Consider the following 8527-nt stretch of genomic DNA (forward strand, 5'->3'; position numbering starts at 1 on the left):
ATCTATGTTATGAGAGATTATTTAATTTCTTTAATATATATAGGCCTATTTAGATTGTCTATTTCTTTTTGTGTGAGTTTTGGCAGATTGTTTTTCATGGAATTGGTACATTTCATCTACGTTATCAAATTTGTAGACATAGTGTTTATAATACCCCTTTATTATCTTTTTAATAAGCATGGAATCTGTAATAATTTTTTTTTCATTACTGGGGATCATACCCAGGGCTTTGTGAATGCTAGACAAGTGCCCTACCACTGAGCTACACCCCCAGTCCTTTATCTTATTTTGAGACAAAGTCTTGATAAGTTGCTGAGGCTGGCCTTGAGCTTGTAAGCCTCCTGCCTCATTCTCCTGGTAGCTGGGATTTCAGGCATGCACCACTATGCCTAGATTTCATTTTTTTGTATTAACAATTTGTGTCATTTCTTTTTTTTTTTCTTGGCTGCTCTATTTTTATTATTTCTTATCTTCTGCTTACTTTGCGCTTAATTTGCTCTTCTTTTTCTAGTTTGCTAAGGTGTCAGCTTAGATTATTGATTTTAGCTCTTCTTTTCTAACATAGAGTGCTACAAATTTCACTCTAATCACTACTTTTACTGTATCCCACAAAATTTGATAAATTGTATTTTAATTTTTACTTATTTCTGAATAATTTAAAATCTTTTGACATTTCTTCTATTACTCTTGTGTTTTTTAGAAGTGTGTTGCAAAATCTCCAGGAATTTGGGGATTCTGCAACTATCTTTCTATCATTGTTTTCTAGTTTAATTCTGCTGTGGTTTAAGAGATGCATTGTATGATTTCTATTTTTATAAAATTTAAGGTGTGTTTTATGGTCCAGAATGTGATGTATCTTAGTGCATGTTCCATGTGAACTTGAGTAGAATGTGTAATCTGCTGTTGTTGGGTGAAGTAGCCTATATAGATGTTCATTATATCCACTCCTTTAATGGTATTGTTGAGTTTAGATATGTCCTTATTGGTCTTCTGCCACCTGGATATGTCTGTTTCTGATAGAGAGATGTTGAAGTCTCCAATTAATAATGGATTCTTCTATTTCTCTTGCAATTTGATCAATTTTTTGTTTTTTTTGCTTCAAGTATTTTAAAGGTCTGTTTTTAGGCACTATACACTAAGAATTGTTATGACTTCTTGGAGAATTGACCTCATTGTCATTATGTAATGCCCCTCTCAGCATGCCTTAACAGAACACCATAGTCCGAGTGACTTAAATAATAGACATTAAGTTTTGTAAGTTTCTGGAAGTTAGAAGTTCAATATCAGAATAGTCAGTTTTTAGCAAGGTTTCTCTTCTTGGCTTGTTGGTAGCCACCATCTTGCTGTGTGCTCATATGCCTTCTTAGTCTGTATGCAGAGAGAGAGACCCAAAGAGCTCTCTGGTATCTTTTCTTGTAAGGACACAAATCCCATTATGTCAGGACCTCAACTGTAAGATCTCATTCAATTTTATCTTTTTAAACAGGCTTTATTTCTCCAAATAGAGTCACATTAAAGTTTAAGACTTCAACATAAGAATTTTCCAGGGACACAGTTCACTCCATGGCACCCTCTTTATCCCTCATAATTATCCTTGCTTTGAAGTCTACTTTGTCTGAAATTAATATAACTATCCCAGTTTTCTTTTGGTTAATATTAGTATGGTATATCTTTTTTCATCCCTTTACTTTGTGTGTGTGTGTGTGTGTGTGTGTGTATGTATGTGTGTGTATATGTGTGTGTGTGTGTGTGTGTGTGTGTGTGTGGTGCTGGGGATTGAACCCAGGGCCTTGTGCATGTGAGGCAAGTACTCTACCAACTGAGCTATATTTCTGGCCCCATCCCTTTACTTTTAATCTTTGTGTAGCTTTATATTTTAAGTGGGTTTCTTGTAGACAACATACCATTGGATTTTATTTTTTTAATTCACTGTTTCTGACTTTTAGTTGGTGTCTTTAGACTACTGATGTTTACTTTAATTATTACTGTTGGATTAATGTTTACCATATTGGTTACTGTTTTCTATTTATTTCCCTTGTTCTTTGTTCCTATTTTCATCTTTCCTTCCTTTTTTCTTCCATTTGTGGCTTTAATTGAACATTTTAAATTATTATATTTTTTACTTTTCTTAGCATATTGATAATATTTTTTTCTTCTTCTAATGATTACCCACGAGTTTAAAATATAGATTTACAACTTATTGGAAGTCCACTTTCAAGGAACTCTTTACCACAGTAGTACAAGTACCTTATAATAAAATATTCCTAATTCCTCCCTCCCATCCCTTATATCATTACTGTCATTCATTTTACCCACATATAAATAAGCTATAATCACTGACCACATTATTGCTATTAGTATTTTGAACAATCTGTTATATCAGTTAAGAATAAAAAAAATTTTTATTGTACCTTCACTTATGCCTTCTCTTATGCTCTAATCCTTCACTTTTGAAGGATAATATCACAGAATGGATAATTCTAGGTTGGTGGGTTTCCCCCTTCTTAATACTTTAAATATTTCATCCCTTTATCTTCTTGATTGCATGATTTCTGAGGCAGAGTCAGTAAGCCGAGTGTAGTTGTTTTTCTTCATTTACCCTTCTTGATAGTCTCTGAGCTTCTTGAATCTGTGGTTTTGTGTCTGAAGTGAATTTAGGTAAATTCTGTCATTATTGCTTAACTATTACTTCTGTTCCTTTCTTTCTTCTTCTGCTTTTCTTATTATGTATTTGTTACACATTTATGGTTGTTCTATAGTTCTTGGATATTTTTCACTTTGGAAAGTTTCTATTGACATTTCCTCCAGCTCAGAGATTCTCCCCTGAGTCATTTATGATCCATTAATGAGCCCAAATGCATCAAAAGCATTCTTCACTTCTATCACACAATTTTTGATATCTAGTATCTATTTTTGAATCTTTCTTAGAATTTCCATTTCTTTATTTATATTATCCATCTGTTCTTTGCATGTTGTCTACTTTTTCCATTAGTGCTCTTAGAATATTAATCATAATTATTTTAAATTCAGATGGGATCTGACAATCCCATCTTTTCTGCTGTATCTGAGTCTTATTCTGATTCTTATAGCCTATATCTTCACATAGTAGTTTTTGCCTTTTAGTTTGATTTGTAAGTTTCTGTTGAAAGTCAAATATGATGTACTAGGAGAAAGGAATCATTGTAAATAGACTTTTAGAAATGTGGTGGTAGGTGTCAGGGTAGAGAAAGTGTCCGATAGTTGTATGATTAGGTCTCATTCTTTTAGTGAATCTGTGCCTTTGGGTTGTGAACTTCCTAAGTGCTTCTTAGTCTCCACACCACACACTTTAGGTAGGACAATATGCCTAGAGGGGGATAAAGTTGGTTATTTCCCTTCTCCTACATCTGTGAAGCTTTAATAATACCTGGATAGGTTAGGCTCTGTAAAATAGCTTCTCTTGAGGACAAATCTTTTCGTAACAGAATACTTTGACATATTTCAGTGCTCTGGAATATTTTCTCGTCCCTTCTGGAAGCACAAGGGAGTTTTCCTTTTTTTACTGGGAAAACCTGGTGGAACTCCAGGAGACAAGCCTTTCAAAAATGTGGATCTCCCCTTCAGGTTCTTTTACTTCTCAGATTTCTCCACACTGAGTCTGGAGTAACTTGTAATTATAGTTCAGGTTTTTCCTACTCTTGTGCTGGTTCTCACGAAAGTTTCTGCTTGTGAATTTTTGCTCTGGTATATTGGGATTCGCTGTATCCTTTGTGTTCATATCCTCAATTTTGGAAGTTAGCATATTGTACCATGACCTCACTTGTATGATGGATCTAAGAAGAGTTACTGATTTTTCAGTTTATTCAACTTTTTACTTATTCTTTGTATGGAATGATGACTTTGAAGCTTCTTGTGTGCTTGCAGGAACCAGGTGATATTTTCTTCAGGATGAAAACTGATTTTACTTGTTTACGTTCTTACTAAAGAGCTTCCATGGTGTTGATGGAGCCATGCAACTTGATAAAAAACATTTGAAAACTAGACCCTGAAGTTTTATGTGTGTAGAGAACTCATTTTCAAGAGCCATTTTCCCATGCTTTTCTTCCTTCTGAGTCCTTACCAGAGCTGGTTTGAGGGGTTCAGGATGAAAAGAGGATGTCTCAAAGAGAAGCCCTGTTGATGACATTGTTCAGAGTGGAGAGTTTACATGAACAGCTTTTCATGATTCATAACATAAAGAAACTGCCAAGTGAGAATCTAGTTAAAAATATTTTCAGTTTAAGAAATTGTAAACTGAGAGAATACATCTTCAAAGTATCAAAAAGTGTAGAGTGCAGAAAGGGAACACCCGGTTGCTTGCCAAATCCTGGGGAACCCTTGAATTTTGAAACAGTTTTTGAGACAGGTATGAAGATAAGGATGTATAAGTTTTCATGACAGTAATGTTCCAAAACTCTTTTCCTTCAAAGAAGTGACAGGATAAAAATGTTATTGCTGAAGTTTCTCATGGGAAACATTCAGAAGTTAGTGACAAAGCTACTTCATGTTACTGTCACTGGTAAAAGCATTTATCTGTGTTATAGGATCTCAAGGTATTCATTTTATGTACTAACTCACCCTGATTCATTGATTCCCTTAGACTTGATTCATCCACTTACTACAGCAGACATGGTCAAGTTTCACCCACATACCCTAACTTCTATTTATGCACATATCAGTCCTACAACCTTAGTAATGTAGCACACACAAAAATGCCAGATACCTTTCATCCATGTTCATGTATGCTTCACCCAGATTACCACATTTGCCTTATAATTTGTCTTAGTCTAATTTTGCTGCTGTAATAGAATACCTCAGACTGAGTTAAAATGAACAGAAATTTATTGGCTCACAGTTCTGTAGATGGGAATTCCATGATAGTGAGGCCAGTGTCCGGTGAGGCTCTTCTTGCTTCATCATACCATGGCAGGAAGCAGAAGGGCAAGAGAGAGCTAGAGAGTAAAGCTGTACACCTAAGCCATTTTCATGAGGGCAGAACCCTCTTAACTTGAACATTTCTTCTTAAGCCCTACCTTCCAACACTGTTGAATTGGGGATGAAATTTCCGACATAAGCTTTCTGGGGTAACCACATAAACCATATCATCATTTTTTGGAAACTAACATGCAGACATGATGCTCCTGTCCTCTATTTTGGAGTTTTTTTTCCCAAGAATGAAGACATGATTTTATATAACCATGGTTCAGTGATCAAAATTTTAAAAATTAACCTTGATATAGTTGTAGTCTAATCTACAAACTTTGTTATAATTTTTTATTGTTCCAATAATGCTTAGTGTTAGATTCCAGTGTCTGATCTCAGATCAGGCATTACATATAGTGTTAGGTCTTTAGTCTTCTTTAGTCAGGATCATTCCTTAGTTTTTGTCTTTAATAACTGACATTTTTTAAGAGTACACATCAATTATTTTGTAAAGTGTCCTCCAATTTGGATTTTCTTCTGATGTCTTTTCATTATTACCTTGAAATTTTTACTTTTTTAGCAGAAAGACTGTCAATGTGATGATGTGTCCTTCTCAAGTGCAGAACATCAGAAGGCACCACTATGCTGATGTTAACTTTGATCACTTGGTTAAGGTGTGTTCACCAGGGTTATCCACTATAAAATTGCTAGTTTTCTTTTTGTAATTTATAAGTATTTTATGGAAACATCTCATGATAGAATGTAAAGAAGTGTTACATGCAAGATGGAGACATGTCAAAAGACATAGAAGTAAACTGGAAAGAATTCCCCTTGGCCATATCTGAAATAATTTTAAAATTAAAAAAATGACACTGACAGATAATAACCCACTGCATAAAATAAGAATCCATAAGAATATGATCATTAAAACAATAATTACTTGTTAATTATACCTTAGTAAAGTTGGAAAAATGATGGTTACAGATTATAACCCATTACATAAAATAATAATCCATGAATTTATATTCATTTATAAGTAAATATATGAGCAAATAGATGGAGGAGAAGAAAAAGTGTTTAAGGTATCATTACAAATTAGAGAAATGCACATTAAAACCATCCTAAGATTTCATCTTATTCCAATTAGAATGGCTATTATCAAGAACACAAGCAATAGGTGTTGGTGTGGATCTGGGGAAAAAGGCACACTCATACATTGCTATTGGAGTTGCAAATTGGTACACTCTGGAAAGCAGTCTGGAGATTCCTCAGAAAGCTTGGTATGGACCCATCTTTTGACCCAGTTATCCCACTCCTCATTTATACCCAAAGGACTTAAAATTTACAGTAACACAGCCACATCAATGTTTGTAGCAGCTCAGTTCACAGTAGCTAGATTATGGAACCAACCTAGATGCCCTTCAGCAGATAAATGGATAAAGAAACTGTGGTATATATACACATGGAATATTATTCAGCCACAAAGAAGAATAAAATTATGGCATTTGCAGGTAAACAGATGGAATTGGAGACTATCATGCTAAGTGAAATAAGCCAATCTCAAAAAACCAAAGACCAAATGTTTTATCTGATAAGTGAAAGATGATACATAATGCGGGTGGAGGGATGGGGGGGAAGAGAAAGAATGGAGGAACTTTGGATTATGTAGAGGGAAATGAGAGGGGGAGGCAGTGGGGGCATGAAAGATAATGGAATGAGAAAGACATTATTACCCTATGTTCATGTATGATTACACGAATGTTGTGAATCTACACTGTGTACAACCATAGAAACAAAAAGTTGTACCCCGTTTGTGTACAATGAATCAAAATGCAGTCTGTACAAATAAAAAAAATTTAAAAAGGTATAATTATAGTTTATAAATGTATAAAAATGGAGAAAATGAATATTTAGCTATTATAGCAATAATTGGTTCATTAAAGCATGCTAAAATTTTCATTGGGCTATAATCATATTAACCAATAATTATATAATCCAACTCACTTTTTATCAAGTGAAGGTCTTTGCTCTATAGATAATGTGAAATAGAAGTCTATGTTATCCTTAGACTGTCAATAGCCTGATGACTACAGAGAAGATTTGTGTACACAAATCATTACAATAAAGAAGAAATCGATGGTATAGCATATAAAATGAAGAGGAAAAGTGAAACTATCCAAGAAAGAATATTAAATGGAATGTGCTATGTATCTGATCTCATGAGGTAACGTTTTTATATTGTCCCTCATATGACTAGTATGCCCCAACAACAAATGTTTTCAGTGAGGAAGGAAACCAGCTGCTAGTCTTTGGGACTAACAAGCGATGGAGGAGAGAAATGTCTTTGCAGGCAGCTGCTACTTTGGTTTCCAAGGGAAACAGTGGTAGAAACTGCAAAAGAAAAGGAGTGGGAAGGCCGTGGTTTAGCATAGATGGGTCATTCTGTGTGAGGTGTCTGCACATAGAAAATTACCTAGGCTTGCTCAGTGATGTTGGATCAAGGACAACATTAAAGTTCTGATAAACAACAGGTTTTAATTTTACTTTCTGATTGTTTTGGGAAAGCCTACATTCTTGGCATTTATTTTCCCCATAAGCTACCAAATCTGAGTATTTTGCTCTCTCAGGGCCAAACTGCCATTTTTTTTCTACACAGTTCACAAATAGAAGTCACACGGAGAGAAGATTAAAATTGGCCATTAGGATCTATGCACAAAGAGCATGATTAAAATACACTGTTATGGTTCAGATATGAGGTGTCCTCAAAAGCTCATGTGTGAGACAATGCAAGAAGGTTTAGAAGTGAAATTATTGCATTAAGAGAGCCTTAACCCAATCAGTGTATTAATCCCCTGACAGGGATCAACTGAGTGGTAGGGTGTAACAGGAAGAGGTGGGTCATTGAGAGCATGCCCTTAGGTAAATATTTTTTCATTATTGAGCAGAGATCTCTCTCTCTTTCTCTGCTTCCTGGTAATGTCCTGAACTGCAGACAGTGCACAAGAACTGGTGAGATCAGGTGCTTTCCTCCACTACACTCTTCCGCCATGATGTTTTGCCTCACCTAAGCCCCGCAGAATGGTGCCAAACTTTTATGGATTGAAACCACTGAAACCATGAGCTCCTAAATAAATTTTTTCTTTCCTAATTGTTCTTGAAAGGTCTTTTGGTTGCAGCAATGAAAAAAATGGACTAAGACAAAAATCAAAGGAAATAATAAACTTTTCTTTATTCTGGTGAATTGAGAAAGTTTCTAAAATCTCTAATCCAAATCTGTTTCAAAGTCACCATTAGAACACAGTTTGGATACCTTGTGGTACAAAAGTAGCTTGAAGCTTTAGTCAGGGCCCTTCTGAAGCTCAGGAATGGTTTGGCATAAAGAGGCACCAATCAGGAATGGTTGAGACAAACCCAACTATGATGGAGTTGGTTTTTCCAGGTAGACCAGAAGTCTAAATCTTGGTACCCAAAGAGGGACCAGCTGGGCCCCTTTATTTCTCCTGTCACTCTCACAAGGTCTTGTTTTAGGGAACAAGATCCCTGCAAGGTTTAGGCTTAGGCTGTGAATCATAAGTATGGTTGAGTA

Source organism: Sciurus carolinensis, chromosome 14 (assembly GCF_902686445.1).
Source record: "Sciurus carolinensis chromosome 14, mSciCar1.2, whole genome shotgun sequence".
Classification (NCBI taxonomy): Eukaryota; Metazoa; Chordata; class Mammalia; order Rodentia; family Sciuridae; genus Sciurus; species Sciurus carolinensis.